At 47.8% G+C, this 16,723-nt stretch overlaps 1 long non-coding RNA gene across 1 annotated transcript in view; it reads left to right on the forward strand.

The window, feature by feature from the left end:
- The window catches only part of LOC149525838 (uncharacterized), a 35,244-nt gene extending 19,290 nt beyond the window's left edge, over nucleotides 1-15,954 (forward strand). Inside the window, exons 2-3 of the long non-coding RNA XR_016348545.1 lie at nucleotides 13,484-13,554; nucleotides 15,508-15,954. This is a non-coding gene — a long non-coding RNA (uncharacterized LOC149525838). The remainder of the gene's footprint in view (nucleotides 1-13,483; nucleotides 13,555-15,507) is intronic.
- Nucleotides 15,955-16,723: the final 769 nt, after the last annotated feature.

Genomic DNA, 16,723 nt, shown 5'->3' on the forward strand with positions numbered 1-16,723 from the left:
ATGTGCACACACCCTCAGTCGTGCTGCACATGGCACAAGGGCATGCCCATACTCTCGGGGCAGCATCCACTCCCAGGGACTGCAGGGTGAGGCACAGGACCAACTACCGCTCACACCTTTCCCCAACACCCTCAACCTCTCTCCTCCAGCAGGCATTCAAGAGTTTCTTTAAGCTTACATTCTTTACAGATTACACTGAGGCCCATTGTGGTAAAAGGGAAAATAGCTGAAGTTATCCAAAAACATGACTCTGTTCTAAAACATTTATAAAAATTGTTAAATGCTAATTAAATTCTAAAACTATATATACAAAATAAAAATTAGCATTAGCAGTCTGGGAGGGCCAGACAGGGATGTTACCTGAGCTCCCTTAGCTTCCCTCTCCTTGAGCAGCGGACATTCAGCGACGTGAGGCAGCCCTCATGCAACTCCCAAAAAGATCCACTTTCCAGAACAGTCTGGATCACTGTGGTGCAGGCACCTGGAATCCCATGAGTGGGAGTATACAGATGTTCCCTGTAACAAGGGAATTTTCTCCTTCTATCACTTACACACACCCTGTAGGCTAGTGATCTCCAATCTTTTAAAGTATGAGATCACTTTTTGAATTAAGTGCAATCCAGGATCTACCTCAACCCAAATACTTTTGCCCCACCTTCTTCGTGCTCCTTCTGTGAGGCCCCGCCCCTGCTCACTCCATCCTTCCTCCCTTTCATCAGACAGGGGCAGAGGGTTGGGGTGCAGGCTTCAGTTTTGGGCTAAGGGATTTGGAGTGTGAGAAGGGCTCTGAGCCTGGGGCAGGGGTTGGGGTGCAGGAGGTGGTTCAGGATAAGGCTCTGTAAGGGAGTCTGGGTCTTGAGGGGCTCAGGGCTAGGGCAGGGGCTTGGGGTGCAGGAGAAGGTTCATGACTGGGATAGGGATTCAGGATGCAGGCTCCAGCTGGATTCTGCTTACTGCAGGTGGCTCCTGTGGGGTGGTGAAGTAGGGCTAGGGCAGACTCACCCTACCCTGGCCCTGCACCACTCCCAAAAGCAGGCAGGAAATTCTGTCCCAAACCCTGTTGTGTCCCCTTCCCTGTTCTGTGGCGGTAGAATACAGGGTGGAAGAAGGGAACTGCTCCAAAGCAAAGGGCAGGAGTTGCATAGCAGTGGGGGGAGGGGCAGCAGAAGTGCCAGCCCTTGACAGCTTCTTGGCCAAACCAGTCAAGATCACCCGTCAGAGGCCCCAAGATCTACCAGTAGATCCCAATCAGCAGTGGTCACCCCCCAGTAGTAGAACTTCCCTTCACTGGGATATACGGTGCTCTCACATAGTGACCTGGTTGAATGGCCAAGCCATTATGAATTTTCCCCCTCTCAAAGCTCTACAGGACAAATCCCAGGCAGTCTTCAAATCCACTATCCGTACTGTGCCACTTCCCCAGCAGTTGGTAGAAGAAGCCAAGTTCACCTCTCTACTCTGGATTCCAACACAGGGACACTATTATCAGGCCAAAGTCTGTGCCATTTTAAAAACTAAGCCTTTCCTACACCTTCCCAATTTTTCCTTCCCTCTTCCTCTCTTTAATGTCCAGAGAGCTTTTGCATGTTCCCCTCACTACAGCTCCTCTCTGCTGCCAACTTTCTGGCTGTATAATAACCCTGCCTGTGCTTTCTCAGATGGACTGTATCATTAGTATGGGGTTACTTAGGCCATTAGATGGGGTTACTTAGGAATCAGATGGCCTATCTAGTTAATTGCCTCCTTCTGAGCCTCATTAGCCTGTTCCAGGCTATTGTGGATTAAACACCCAGGCTATGTCTACGCTCGCGGCTTCTTATGCAAGAAATATGCAAATGAGGCTAAGCATGGCATATCACCACGCCTCATCTGCATACCTAATGAGCTGCCATTTTTTGCGGAAGGAGCGGTCTACACTGCCCCTTCTTGCACAAGAGGGGTTTTCTTGCACAGTGCTGTTAGGCCGATTATTTTCAGGAATAAATCAAAGCTAGAGGACTGGCTAGTAGACTGGGAATGCTGTAGTTTGGACAAGTAATCTAGGGAAGTGGTAAAGACTATTAGTAGAGTTCTGGATATATTACAGTTCTATTAGAAGCACCCTAAGAAATGTCCTCAGTAGGGTTGGGGAGATACTGTCATAAATCAGGGATTTCAGCAGAGCCAGTTTCCAGACAACCCAATGAGCACAGCTGTCCTGAAGGAAGTTGCCTAATTGGCCTGACTGGCTGAAAGAGTTGGCAAACCAGTTAAGTCCAGCAAGAAGAGGCAGTGAGCAGCTATGCAAAGAATTTGCCTATGGCTGGAATAACTCCCGCATCTGCTTGTTTCTAGCTTTGCTCCTACCTTGTTCCAGTCTTGACCCTAGTCCTGCCCCTTCTTTGCTCCACTCCAGGGCTATGTCTACACTGGCAAGTTCTTGTGCAAGAGCTCTTGCGCAGGAACACTTCCACACTGCCATGTGCTTTTGCGCAAGAGCATCCATGGCAGTGTGGATGCTCTCTTGCTCAAGAAAGCTCTGATAGCCATTTTAGCCATAGGGCTTTCTTGTGCAAGAAACTCCTGCCACGTGTCCACACTGCCCTCTTGCACAAGAGAGCTTACACTTGTTAGAAAAGAGCATAGCTCTTGCACAAGAAGCCCTCTCTTACCATGCTTTACTGTAAATCTTATTGTGCAAGAACTGGCTGGCAGTGTGGACGCTCTGTGGAAGAACAGCCATTCTTGCACAAGAACTCGCCAGTGTAATCATAGCCCCGGTAAGCTTGTTATGGCTGTTGGTTGTTATTCCTGACTTCTGTTTTTGGCTCTGCCCCTTGGCTTTGGCCTCTGGTCTCTGACTCTGGCCCTCGGCTCCAGGTCAGGCCCCTGACTGGTTTTGACTCTTGGGTCTGGCACTGGCTTCCGACTTAGGCTTTGGTTCTTAACTATCAATGTCTGCTTTAACCACTAGGCAAGAAGTGCCCACATCCCAGTCACTGACACCTTTTAATAAAAGTTGTTCTTTATAGACTGAGTGCTTGCAAGTGGGGAAGTATTGCCTCCTAGAAATGCTTAGATGATGTTTAGTTTCTTTATACATCTGAGTGAGGCTCAAGTTGATTCTGTTTTGTAATGCTAAATTAATGCTTAGATATTGAACCTGGCTCTTATTGCTACTGTCAGAAGGATTACAGATTAAAAATATTCTTGCTGGAAATTTGTGACCTACCCATTGTGTTAATGGGTAGTGGGTATAAAAGGCAAAGGAAGAAGGCTTATCCTTCCCTTCTGCTGGACATCTGAGGTGTGGTGGCCTTGCCATTCCTCCACCCCTCTGGAAATTCCTCCTGCTCACTGTGTTCCTCCTCAGTTTAGGAGGGGGAGAAAGGAGGGACACTGCTAAGCCCAGGCAACTTTTATCTGAGTAAGATGGTTGCTGATTGACTGACTGTTATTAGCCCATGGAAGACCAAGTTTCTCTAGTTTCCAAAATGGCTGCTCCAGAGTTCTCTCGGCAAGATTGGAGGATTTATCTACATTCTTCTAAGCTTGTCGCTTCTTGGAGTGGGGTTTGATTTGATCCTAAAATGTGCATTAGAAATTGCTGTTTCAATGGAGATCACTACTAAAATTGGCAGTTACAACAATAGCATGTAATCTGCAACAGATAACCTGATCAGAAAACAAAACATGGAGAAGGCTCAGATTGTGCTTTTTCATCGTGGAACAGTCTCACACTGCTAAAGGTTGTTGGTGCAAAGACAAACCATGCAGAAACTGCAAGAAGTTGGGGCCCACACAGAAGATGGACAGGTCAGTGGAAAAAATACAAACATTCTTCATGAGGGCTACTCCAGAGTTTCAAAGTAATCAGATTGCAGATAACATGGAATCCTCTGAGAATGTTGTAGCCTCTCTAAGGGTATGTCTACATTGCAGAGCTATTTTGGGATACTGGAAGAATCATGAAATAGGCTGCTTGGAATAGCTAAGTCTATTGAAGCAGCCTGTTATTTCAAAATAATAGGTGGCTTGTTCTGACGTACTGGTAATCCTTGTTCCATGAGGCTTAAGAGGCATTTCAGAATACTGAGTTATTTCAAAATTTGGCACTGTCTACACAGTGCCAAATTACACAATGCTATTTTGAAAGAAGCTATGCAATTTACATAGCACAAACTGCGTAGCTTACTTAGAGCTAAGGGTGTTATGTAGATAACCCTAAATGTTTAGTTTAGAAGTAGACTCTAAGGCTGTGTCTGCACTGCAGGCTTTTTGAGCAAGAACAGCTGTTCTTGCCCAAAACTTGCAGTGTCTACATTGCACCTGCATTCTTGCACAAGTAAATTTTACAGTACAGAGTTGGAAAACAGGGCTTCTTCCAGAAGAGTTATTCCTCATGGGGAGAGGAATAAGCCCTCTTGCACAAGAGCTCTTCCACAAGAAGGCAGTGTAGACAGGCAACATGAATTCCTTGTGCAATAAACCTTTATGGCTAAAATGGCCATCAGAGCTTTCTCTAACAAGAGACTGTCCACACTGCCATGGACACTCTTGCTCAAAAGTACATCTTGTGGAAGATGTTTTGCACAAGAACTCTTGCACAAAACAGTTCTTGAGCAAGAAGCCTGCAGTGTAGACTTAGCCCATATGAAGTTTGACCTTTTTTACAAATGGAAGGAGTAAGATTTACAATGGAGTTTGACACACAGTCTTTTGTTTTAATGTCTCTGCAGTATTAACAGAGAATACTTAAAGGCGAGGTTGCAGAAACCCTCAGTGCTTCTAACAGAGCAGAAATCCTCATGCCCCTGAGTTTAATCATGGTGAAGGTAACAATTGTAAACAGCTGCTCTGGCAGGCATTTTGGGTTGCTTCTACAAGTGATGATAGTGTGTGTCAGTAGAGATTCCCAAATGATTTAAAGGGATTATTTCTCAGTTCCTTTACACTCCAGGCAGTGACTCTGAAAAGCTCTTATGAGCAACATGGCGGTGAACTGGTAGAACTGGGGACCTGTGGCACTCCTGAACTCTTCATTGGCTCATGCTGAAAAAAATAAACAAAACCCAAAAGGAAATTAACAAATTAAAAAAAAAACTCTTTACGGTTATTTTTCTGTATATGAAGACCTATTCCATAAATTAAAAATATGGAACATTTGTTTTAAATGGAAGTGTGGTTTTGGCTTCTTAATGTAAGTTGTGAGGGCCCATACACTAGTTTTGGTTGATAATGCAAAGTTTTACACCAGTGTAACTTCATTTACCTAAATGGAGTCCTGCCAAATTTGTGAGGAGAATCAGGCCCTTTGCTTTGCTTTTTGCAGTAAAGAGAATAAAAGACTGAGTACCTAGGTCAAGAATAATGAATGGTTGCATCTTGTACCCATACATTATAGGTACATTGCATGTACAAAATTAATTGTTTCCTGGTAAGTTCTATTCTTTGCAGAATTAAATTTATCCCTTGAAGCAGAATACCTCACTATAATAAATAACACATGCAATTCAACCAATAGAAAACTGGAAGCATCAATTAGGAAAAAATACCAGGCCTGTACATTGAGGGTACGAAGGGTGCAAATGCACACCCCTCCCCACACCCCACTGTGTCCCAGGGTCCTGTAAAGACTAAATTTAAAAAGCTAAGGTACAAAATGAGCTCCAACTAGCTAGAGATATTCTACAACAAAACAGTCTACAAATACATTAGGGCTGTGTCTAGACCAGCTAGTTTTTCTGGAAAATCAGCCGCTTTTCCGGAAGACCTTGTCAGCTGTCTACACTGGCCGCTTGAATTTCCACAAAAGCACTGATTTCCTACTGTAAGAAATCAGTGCTTTTTGCAGAAATACTATGCTGCTCCCATTCAGGCAAAAGTCCCTGTTGCACAAAAGGCCAGTGTAGACAGCTGAGATTTGTTTTGCGCAAAAAAGCCCTGTTTGCCATTTTTACAATGGGGGTTTTTTGCACAAAAGAACATCTAGATTGGCCACGGACACTTTTCCACAAAAAGTGCTTTTGCGGAAAAGCGTCCGTGCCAATCTAGACGCTCTTTTCCAAAAATGCTTAATGGAAAACTTTTCCGTTAAAAGCATTTCCGGAAAATCATGCCAGTCTAGACGTAGCCTACGAGCAAGTGGGGGTATGTCTACACTACCCCGCTAGTTCGAACTAGCGGGGTAATGTATGCATACCGCACTTGCTAATGAAGCCCGGGATTTGAATTTCCCGGGCTTCATTAGCATAAGCGGGGAGCCGCCATTTTTAAATCCCCGCTGCTTCGAACCCCGTGTAGCGCGGCTACACGGGGCTCGAACTAGGTAGTTCGGACTAGGGTGCCTATTCCGAACTACCGGTACACCTCGTTTCACGAGGAGTACCGGTAGTTCGGAATAGGACCCTAGTCCGAACTACCTAGTTCGAGCCCCGTGTAGCCGCGCTACACGGGGTTCGAAGCAGCGGGGATTTAAAAATGGCGGCTCCCCGCTTATGCTAATGAAGCCCGGGAAATTCAAATCCCGGGCTTCATTAGCAAGTGCGGTATGCATACATTACCCCGCTAGTTCGAACTAGCGGGGTAGTGTAGACATACCCAGAGAGACTAAGGATAGCACAGGTCCTTTTCTCAATGAAAAGAGAAAAAGAATAATAGAAAATGTGGAAATGGCAGAGACGCTTAATGATTTCTTTGCTTCGGTTTTCACCAACAAGTTGTTTGGTGATTGGATGCCTAACATAGTGAATGCCAGTGAAAATGGGGTAGGATCAGAAGCTAAAATAAGGAACAAACAAGTTAAAATTACTTAGACAAGTTAGAATAGTGATAGAAATGTAGCCGTGTTAGTCTGGTGTAGCTGAAACAAAACAGGACTATGTAGCACTTTAAAGACTAACAAGATGGTTTATTAGTTGATGAGCTTTCGTGGGCCAGACCCACTTGCTCAGATCAAATAGTGGAAGAAAATTGTCACAACCATATATACCAAAGAATACAATTTAAAAAAATGAACACATATGAAAAGGACAAATCAAATTTCAGAACAGAAGGGGGATGGGGGCGCGGGAGGTAAATGTCTGTGAGCTAAAGATATTAGAGGTGATAATTGGGGAAGCTATCTTTGTAATGGGTAAGATAATTAGTCTTTATTCAAACTTAGGCGTAAAGTGTCAAATTTAAGCATGAATGATGGTTCAGAGGATTCTCTTTCAAGTGCAGTCTTAAAAGGCCTTTGAAGCAGGATGCAGGTAATCAAGTCGTTGGAGACAATGTCCTTTCTGGTTGGAATGGCAAGAAACTGTTTGTTTTTATTTTTTGTGATCCTGTCTAATATCTGTTTTGTGGGCATTGATCCTTTGGCGAAGTGTCTGAGACATTTGTCATGCCGAAAGTGTCAGTTTGCTATGTACATTGCGAGCATCCCTCCAGGCGCCCCTGGATGCCACAGATGCGCCAGCCTCCACTGGTGATGCGCTAAAACTCTTGGCTGCAGGTGTCTGGAGTGCCTCTAGAACTCCAGGCCCCCATCCAAGACTTCCCTGCTGTCGGAGCAGACTGACTGTCATCTGTATGGCCTTAAGGACACCTTGGCCCCCCTAAAAACTCTCAGGATCCACATACCTGCCCCTCAGAGGTGCTCCCTCTCCAACAGAAATGCCATCAGGCCTCCCCAACAGAGTGTCTGTCACGATTTCTCCCGCCATAGGGGCAGAAATGGCAATGGGAGCAATAATAGGTGTCATTCCCGCTCCACATAGGCCCACGGTGCAGAACCCTCTAACTTGTCTCAGGGCCCATGCCAAGAGTTTTGAGGGTGTGCCCTGGGGTAACATACCAGCCTTACTTCTCCAGTTTTTTTACATTGTCTATTCCCTTTCTACCAGACATGGGAATCCATCACTTCTGCCAGGTGGGTCCTAGAGACAGTAGGGAGGGAAGAGGTGCATCAGCTCCTAAGGCTGGGAACCACCGAAGTGGTCCTTCAGGAGTTCGGGGCCAAGGCACTTCTGTGATGTAATGTTGGTACCTTGCTGGCTGCTAGACTTGGGCTGTGGGTGACCTCCCACTGGCTGCTGTCTGTACCACAGCCCAGCAGAGTAGCTGATGGATCAGGAAGGTTACCTGTTCTACTTGTTACCTCCCAGGGAGAGGAACAAAGGGAGGAAGGCGGAGTGCAGCCCTGGCTGGGGGGCACGGCTGGAAGTTGGGCAGTTTGTCTGGAATCATGGAGGAAGCAGCCTAAGCAAGGGGGCCTGGGATTTAGGCTGCCGAGGCATCCCAGGCCTGGCCCTGTAACTAGATTACATCTGTGCTGTGCTGCATCCTTGGAGAAGCAATAAACTCCCTCAATCATATTGGCTGGGGCAGTCTATTCATTCCACTACGGCGGTGCAGGAGTTGGGGGAACCCCAACGCGTCATCACAACTTCCTAGTGCCCAAAGTGAAGGGGGGGGTTTCACGCTGTATGTATACTGTGCGAGCATACAGCACTTTGAAGTGCCTCACAGCCCTTGCAGTGCAGGAGGAGGGTGGAGGAATCTTCATGCACTCCTCCCGCCCCAAGGCCAATCAGGGCGTGGGAGCACGTGACGTCCCCTCCGAGGACCACATGGCATGTCAAAGCGCTGTGTGCTCCTGGCAGGGCAGGAGGAAGCTTTACGAGCTCCGCTGGCCCCAGGCTCTAATTCGCCTGGGGGTGGGGAAGCAGCAGAAGCATAGCGAGGGTGTTATGCGCCCGGGGGCAAAGGAAAAATTTGTGCCACTCCAGCTGAGCCTGACCCTGGGAGAAGGGGGGAGGAGAACTTGTACCACATCTTCCCCTCTCCACTCCAGTTTGGGGCCAGGCTCCCGTATGCACTAACCTGCTGGTAGAGATGGAGGAGGGTTGGGCTCGGGGCAGGGAGGAGGCTCCAGCTGCTGGCAGCAGGTGGAGTGAGAGCAGGTGAGCCGAGGGATGACGTGGGGAGGAGCTGAATGGGATTAAAGTGGCGCCTCCCTAGCATGGTGCTTAGGGACAACTGACCTCGCTGGCCCCCATGCTTCGCCACTGCTCCCCCCTCCTGCAGATCTATCATCTCATGCATGTACAGGATCTGTGAGAGCAGTCCCATGCATCTGCAGTTAGTGTCTGTGGCACCTGCTTCTGCGGGGTTTCTCAATGCTGCCACATTCACCTCCAAAGAGGGGGCTTCCCAAAGCAGGTCCTTGCTGCTGACCCCAAAGGCATCCACAGATCCAGTCTCCTTTCAATGGGCCCATGTCCCAAGGCTCATTGGTCTTGGATCTGGCTTCCATCTCCTCTCCAACCCTTGCAACTGCCCAGAGGTGCTCGCCATCCGACTTACCCATTCTCACCTCATTCACCCCACAGGGACAGTCTCTACCTCACTTGTTTTAGGGACTATTCTACCAAGATGTAATAGAAAGTGTCCATGTAAAAGGACTCAATACAAAGCTAAAAACTACAATGAGAGAATGATTAATACAGAGATGTGTCTACATCTGCTGCAGGGAGACACCTCTGCCTGCCTCCACCCCTCTCCCCCAGAGTCTACAGCCCCATCGCAAAGTGGGGGAGGGGAAGGAAAGGGGCTGAGGCCCATCCAACGGGACTGAAGCAGTCATGAGCAGGCCATGCCCGGGAGCCATTCCCCTGTCCATCGCGGGTGCTGTGTTGCTTCAGGCACATTGAAATGCAGTCACTGCTGGGGTGGGCTGGACAGCTGTTTAACACCTGCACAAGGAGTTTCAGGCAGTGCGGGCTGCCTTCCTGCAGAGACTCTGTCAGAACCATTGTGCCCTCCTGGCTAGGAAAAGAATAAACAGGAGGATTGGAAATTAACCCACCCAGTCTCACTTTCCCTAGGCAGGGAATGAGCCATCCACATTAGGCCTCAGCTGGAGTATTGGGTCCAGTTTTAGGCCCCACATTTCAAGAAAGATGTGGAGAAACTGGAGGAAGTCCAGAGAAGAACAGCACAAATGATAAAATGTCTAGACAACATGAGCTCTGAGGCAAGGCTGAAGGAATTGGCCTTGTTTAGCTTGGAAAAGAGAAGACCGAAAAGGGACATGAGAGCACCTTTCAAGTATCTAAAAGAGTGTCATAAGGAGGAGGAAGAAAAATGGTTCTCCTTGGCCTCTGAGGATAGGATGAGAAGCAATGGGCTTAAATTGCAGCAAGGGAGGTTTAGGTTGGACATTAGGAAAAACTTCCTGCCTGTGAGGGTGGTTAAACACTGGAATAAATTGCCTAGGGAGGTTGCGGAATCTCCATCACTAGAGATATTTAAGAGCAGGCTAGACAGACACCTGTCAGGGATGATCTAGGTGCTAGAGCAACTCAACTTTGGAAGCCCTGGGGGCCTCACTGATACTCACAGAACATACTGAGGACCTCAGCTTAAGTGTGGTTGTATGTACAAGAAAATATATATGCAAATATCTTCTTTCACACTAAGGCAAGACTATACAACACACATGCTTTGTGTCCGTATGAAATCAAGTGAGGTGGTCCAGTGACAAGTGGGTAAGTGGCTGAAAGTCAGTGGGCAGGGAATTGAGTGCCAGGTGGTAGGTCAATAGCAAATTCAGCGTACAGGGAAAGGGGCTCCCCACCCCTCAGCTCCTAGCACTTGTGGGCAGAGTTCACAAATTACAAAGCTCTTCTCCGCTCCCCGCCAGCCAAGCCATTGCTTTACTCCGGGTCCTTAACATGTGCTGTCCCTTGCCTTGGCTGGGCACTGCTCCGGGGAGTGCCCAGCTCTCCTAACCCAGAATCACAGAAATGCCCAAAAAGTGGGGCTGGGGGCCACAAGCACCCAGGCCTGTGATCCCCCACCCTGCTGTTCTTGCCCCAAGGCCCCCACCCACACACTGTCCCTCCCCCACAAAATGCTCCTGAGCTACCTCTTCCTCCCAAGACCCCCCCCCCACTTGTGTTCTCCCCCTGCCATTGCCTGCCCTTACATGCCTCTGCCCCCCCCCCCCATCCCCTGCTCTGTGTCCCCTAGCCCTGGGCTGCCCCTAGAGCAGCGGTTCCCAATCTTTTCCAGATGGAGTCACATTTTGAAAATTCAGGAAGACTTGGTGACCCAAGGCAATTAAAAAATGTGGGGAGGAGAGAGGGCAGAGCCACCTGGGGAGACACTTGGTGACCCTTTTGAAATGTAATGGCGACCCATATTTGGGTCCTGACCCATAGGTTGGGAAACCCTGCCCTGGAGACTGGCAGGTTTTCTACCAGCTGATGCCTGAGCCAGGCACACAATCCCAGCCAGGGCCACGCCTCCCCGCAACCAAATCTCCCTCCCACAGAACCAGGCACCGGAGGAATCGGTCGGGTAAATTAATCTTATTTTTAAAAGAGGCCGCTCCCGCCAGCGGCCTCTGCTCTCAGTGTGTTCTGGGCAGCAGCACGTGGCCCAGCTGCCGGCTAACTGATCTAAGCGTCAGGTGGGCCTGCGCAGCATGTACTCCGCTCCCACCCTGGCCTGGCACCCCACTAGTGTGGTGCTCGGGGGCAACTGTCCATCCCTACCCCCCCTTCGCTACACCTCTGCCGCAGGCCGGATCCGTCCCATGGAGGCCCTTTTGCACACCCCTGCACTAGGCCTACCTATCTGGTTAAATGGAAATATTTCTCCATTTGTGCTGCTCAGAAGTGTATCCCCACAATGGATGCACAGGTCCCGCTGGTTCTGGACTATCTCCTTGACCTTAGAATCCCAGGGTTGTCCTCCTCATCAATCAGGGTTCACCTGCTGGCTATTTCCACCTTTCACTCAGGCTATAGGGATACAACACTCTTCACACATCCCATGATCCACAGATTCTTAAGAGCGTTGAACACAATTTATCCGCATGTCCACCAGCCCGTCCCCCAGTGGGACCTAAACTTAATTCTGTCGAAGCTCCTGGGGCCTACTTTCAAGCTCCTGGCGATATGCTCGCTGATGCATCTCTTCTGGAAGGTGTCCTTCCTGGTGGCTATCACTTTGGCCAGGTGCGTGTCCGAACTGAGAGCTCTTACCTCAGACTTCTTATATATAGTTTTCAAGGACAAGGTCTGGTTGCACCCTCACCCTGCCTTCCTTCCAAAGGTGGTGTTTAACTTTCACATGTTTCAGGACATTTTTCTCCCAGTTTTTTTTACCCGAATCCCCATGCTTCAGGTAAGGAACAGGCATTACACACGTAGGTCTCCACAGCTCTTTGTGGCAACCGCAGAACAGCTGAAGGGGCAGCCAGTCTCTGCGCAGAAGCTCCCCTTGTGGATTACATCCTGTACCAAGGAGTGCTATGGGCTAGCCAGGGTGCCAGCCTCTCCCCTTACAGCCCACTCCACTAGGGCCCAGGCCTCCGCCATGGGCTTCGTGACTCAGGTCCTGATCCTGAACATCTGCAGGGCCATCACGTAGTCTTCGGTCTACACCTTTGCCAATCATAATGCACTGGCCCACCAGGCTAGGGAGGATGCAGCCCTGGGCAGGGCTGCATTCTGCTCAGTTGACGTTCAGAACTCTGACCCCTCCTCCTAGGATCTCTGCTTTGTAGTTACCTTGATGGAATGGACATGAGCCATCACTCAAAGAAAAAATGGTTACTTACCTCTGTAACTGTTTTTCTTAGAGATGTGTTGCTCATGTCCATTACAAATCTCACCCTCCTCCCCTACTTCGGAGTAGTCCAGTAAGAAGGAACTAAGAGGATGTGTGGTTAGCAGGGGCATATATTAGCTGATATAGTGGTGCCACTCCAGAGGGCTCCCCTGTTGACCCAATGGGTGTTGCGACGGTAAAAAAACTTCCAACAATGCGTGCACACACACATACCTACATGGAATGGACATGAGCAACACATCTCAAAGAACAACAGTTACAGAGGTAAGTAACCATTTTTTTCCACAGGGTTCAGTTCTGGCTCTGGTTCTGTTGAATATCATCAATGATTTAGATAATGGCACAGAGAGTACACTTGTAAATATGTGGATGATGCCAAGTTGAGAGAGGTTGTAAGCTCTTTGGAGGATAGGGTTATAATTCAAAATGATCTGGACAACTGGAGAAATGGTCTGAGGTAAATAGAATGAAATTCAATAATGACAAATGCAAAGTACTCCATTTAGGGAGGAACAGTCAGTTGCACACATACAAAATGGGAAATAACAGCCTAGGAAGGAGGTCCCTTCCTGTCCTAGAATTCTGTAATACCAGACACACTTCTTTCCCTTCACTACCTGGTCACCAGAAGAGGTAGCTAGCACTGACATCACAGGAGAGATGGTCTTCCAGCTCTCAGTTCTTGTGTCTGGCTCCAAAGCAGCCCTAGTAGCCTAGAGGAGCAATTGCAGCCTGGCATGCAGTCTTAGTTTGAAGCATGCTCAGTAGAGATAGTCTTTGGAGATTTTTAGCTGCTAAAACTGTAACTAGTCTCTACTGAGCATGTGCAAACTGAGATTTATTTATTTTTTTACCAAATTTGGGTGACTTTTCACAGGTACAGGAAGAGACATATTCCCAACACCCACGCAAGCTGTGTACCAAACATGAACTTCTGTTTCCAAAGCAGTAAGTGCTAGAACTTCTTGCTGAAATAGTTTTATGGATTTTTGAACTTTTTTGCAACAAGCACCATCTAAAATATATGATTGATTGTCCCACTGTCTGCTATACTTCATCATATATTGCTCATCTTTTTAGATTGCAAGCACTGTTGGGTACCTGTTTGTATAGTTCCTAGCCTTATGCAAATACCACTGCTTGGTTTCTCTGTGTACAACAGTATATAATAAAATACAGGCAGTCCCCGGGTTACGTACAAGATAGGGACTGTAGGTTTGTTCTTAAGTTGAATCTGTATGTAAGTTGGAACTGGGGTCAGCCACTGCTGAAACTAATCAGCTTCAACAGCGGCTGAATCTGGACGCCAGTTCTGACTTACATACGGATTCAACTTAAGAAACCCAGGCGTCCTCAAGTCAGCTGCTGAAACTGATCAGCAGCTGATTCCAGGAAGCCCGGGGCAGAGCAGCTCTGCCTCAGGCTTCCTGTAGTCAGCCCCTCTTCAGTTTGAGCAGCGGCTGACTTGGGGACCAAAACTGACCAGCAGCGGCTGAATCAGGACGTCTGGGGCAGAGCAGCTGCGGTGCTGCCGGGTTGGTACAGTAGCGCCGAGGAGCGGCGCTGCGGGACCAACCCGGCAGCGCCCCAGCTGCTCTACCCCAGGCGTAGGCAAGAAAAGCCTGGTCTGCTAGGGAGGCGAGGGGGTGCACTAGCTGCACGCCCCCCCAGCAGACCAGGGAGACGCGTCCTCCACGGCTTTGCTCCGTCTCTCTGGTCTGCTGACCAGGGAGACGGTGAGCAAAGCTGCGGAGCACGCCCACAGCAGGACAGCCCAGGCGCGCCCGGGCTGTCCTGCTGCGGGCGTGCTCCGCGGCTTTGCTCCGCGTCTCCCTGGTCTGCTGGGGGGGGGTCTCCCCCCCCAGCAGACCAGGGAGACGTGGAGCAGCTTTTCTCGCCCCAGAGGACAGGGGCGGCGGGACTGCAGCGCATCTGGGCGTCCCACCGCTCCAGTCCTCCAAGGCGAGAAAAGCCCCATTCGTAACTGCGGATCCGACATAAGTCGGATCCGCGTAACTCAGGGACTGCCTGTAATATGCATGCTTTGTAGATTGCATCTGGAAACCAAATGAAAATAGTGCAATTCAAGACATTGACTTTCAAACTTAGCTGGTTAGCATAATGACAGCTTCTCTCTGTGCTCTTTCCTAGCAATACAGATTGGCTTAAATGCTCTTGCTAAGAGATCTAGCCTCTACTTTTATACCTTTTTATGTTTGATGGTACAGGAACTTGTATCTAGAATTTATTTTCCTCCACTGCTCCAACAGATTTTAAGTTCCATGATGACCTTCAAAGTATGCAGTAAGGCCTATATGTCTTTTCAGATCAATTGTGCACAGCTGAATTTTTGAAATGGCTAATTAGATTTTTTTTAAATTAATCAATATTGTGGTGGACAAAGGCTGTCCCAAGGCTTTCCCGTTGTGACCTACAATAGCTCTGCAGGCACTCTGTTTCCTTTTTGAGTCCCCCCAAGCAATCAAGTGATAGCAAAGGTATTTGAAACAATATTTCCCTTCTCCTAAGGTTAGTTTATTCAACAGCATTCCATCCCCTTTCTGCTTACCCCTCAGACTTAACATTTCACAGTCCTTTTTCTTGGAACTATGACTTTAAATCCTAGCCTCTGCAGCCCATAACTTGCCCCTGAAGTTTAGGGTTACACAGATATCCTTCCTAAGACTATGGGTGGGTTAACTTCTTTTAACCAGATTGTGGCTTGTACACAGCTTCCCCTGGGTGGGTTTGGAGCTTCTTTTGAGTCATGCACTCAGTCACCTGACCACTCTAAATTCTTATTGGCTGGGTTTAGATCTAAATGTTGCCAAACACCTATGTTGGCTAGGAGAGAGGGGAATTTTGCCCCACCCACTTGATACATTACCTGATTTCTTGTAGGCATTCGGCAGAAGTGGATATTGAGAAGGGATCTGAAAGAGGAAGAGAGAGTAATAACTGTACTGATCAGTTCAGGAAGGTGGAAGAATATATTTTGGGTAAGGGTGATGAAGAATAAAGAGTGAATATTGGAATAGAAAAGTCTATGGACTGAGGGGGCCATAAAATACATCAAAAGGTAAAGAGGGAGTGGCAAATTATTGAGGCCTTAAAGTTAAAGACTAGGAACTTGATTTAGTGATGAGGGAGTAGTCTAAAAAAGAATGGCTAGAACAATAAGCATGGAAGTTGATTTTAGCAGATATGCTCTGTATGGCTCAAATAAGGTCAGTGAGGAAGCAGTTACAATAATCAAAATGGGTGGTTAGAAAGCTGAACAAATTATAGTTTTCAGTAACGGAAACATTGTTAAATATTTTATCACAGGAAAAAGTAGGCAGTTCCAAGTCTAAGGAGCTATGGGTATGTCTACACTACCCCGCTAGTTTGAACTAGCGGGGTAATGTAGGCATACCGCACTTCAAATGAAGCCCGGGATTTGAATTTCCCGGGCTTCATTTGCATAAGCGGGGATCCGCCATTTTTAAAACCCCGCTGGTTCGAACCCCGTGCAGCGCGGCTACATGGGGCTCGAACTAGGTAGTTCAGACTAGGATTCCTATTCCGAACTACCGGTACATCCTAGTCCGAACTACCTAGTTCGAGCCCCGTGTAGCCGCGCTGCATGGGGTTCGAACCAGCGGGGTTTTAAAAATGGCGGCTCCCCGCTTATGCAAATGAAGCCCGGGAAATTCAAATCCCGGGCTTCATTTGCAAGTGCGGTATGCCTACATTACCCCGCTAGTTCGAACTAGGGGGGTAGTGTAGACATACCCTATGTGAAAAAAGACATGAAGAAGATAGTGTGGAAATGAGTCAAACAGAGTGCATGCAGGTTGAAGTGGGGGGAAAAGTGAAGTTACTCTCTATACAAGCATCTTTCTCAATCACTGAATCTGCACACCATTTCAGAAGATATGGATGTCTCTGCTAAATTAATCAACAATTAAAAATTTCACACTATTTATCAGTAGACTCCAGAGTTACCTTTCTGTTGAACTGAATAAGAATATTCCACATCTGTCTTAGATCTACTGGCCCTGTCTCTCTTCTCATATACACCAGTTTTATATTGGTATGACTCCGTTGACTTAAATTAAGTTTCTTATAATTTACA

This window comes from Pelodiscus sinensis, chromosome 1 (assembly GCF_052426305.1).
Source record: "Pelodiscus sinensis isolate ZL-2025 chromosome 1, ASM5242630v1, whole genome shotgun sequence".
Classification (NCBI taxonomy): domain Eukaryota; kingdom Metazoa; phylum Chordata; order Testudines; family Trionychidae; genus Pelodiscus; species Pelodiscus sinensis.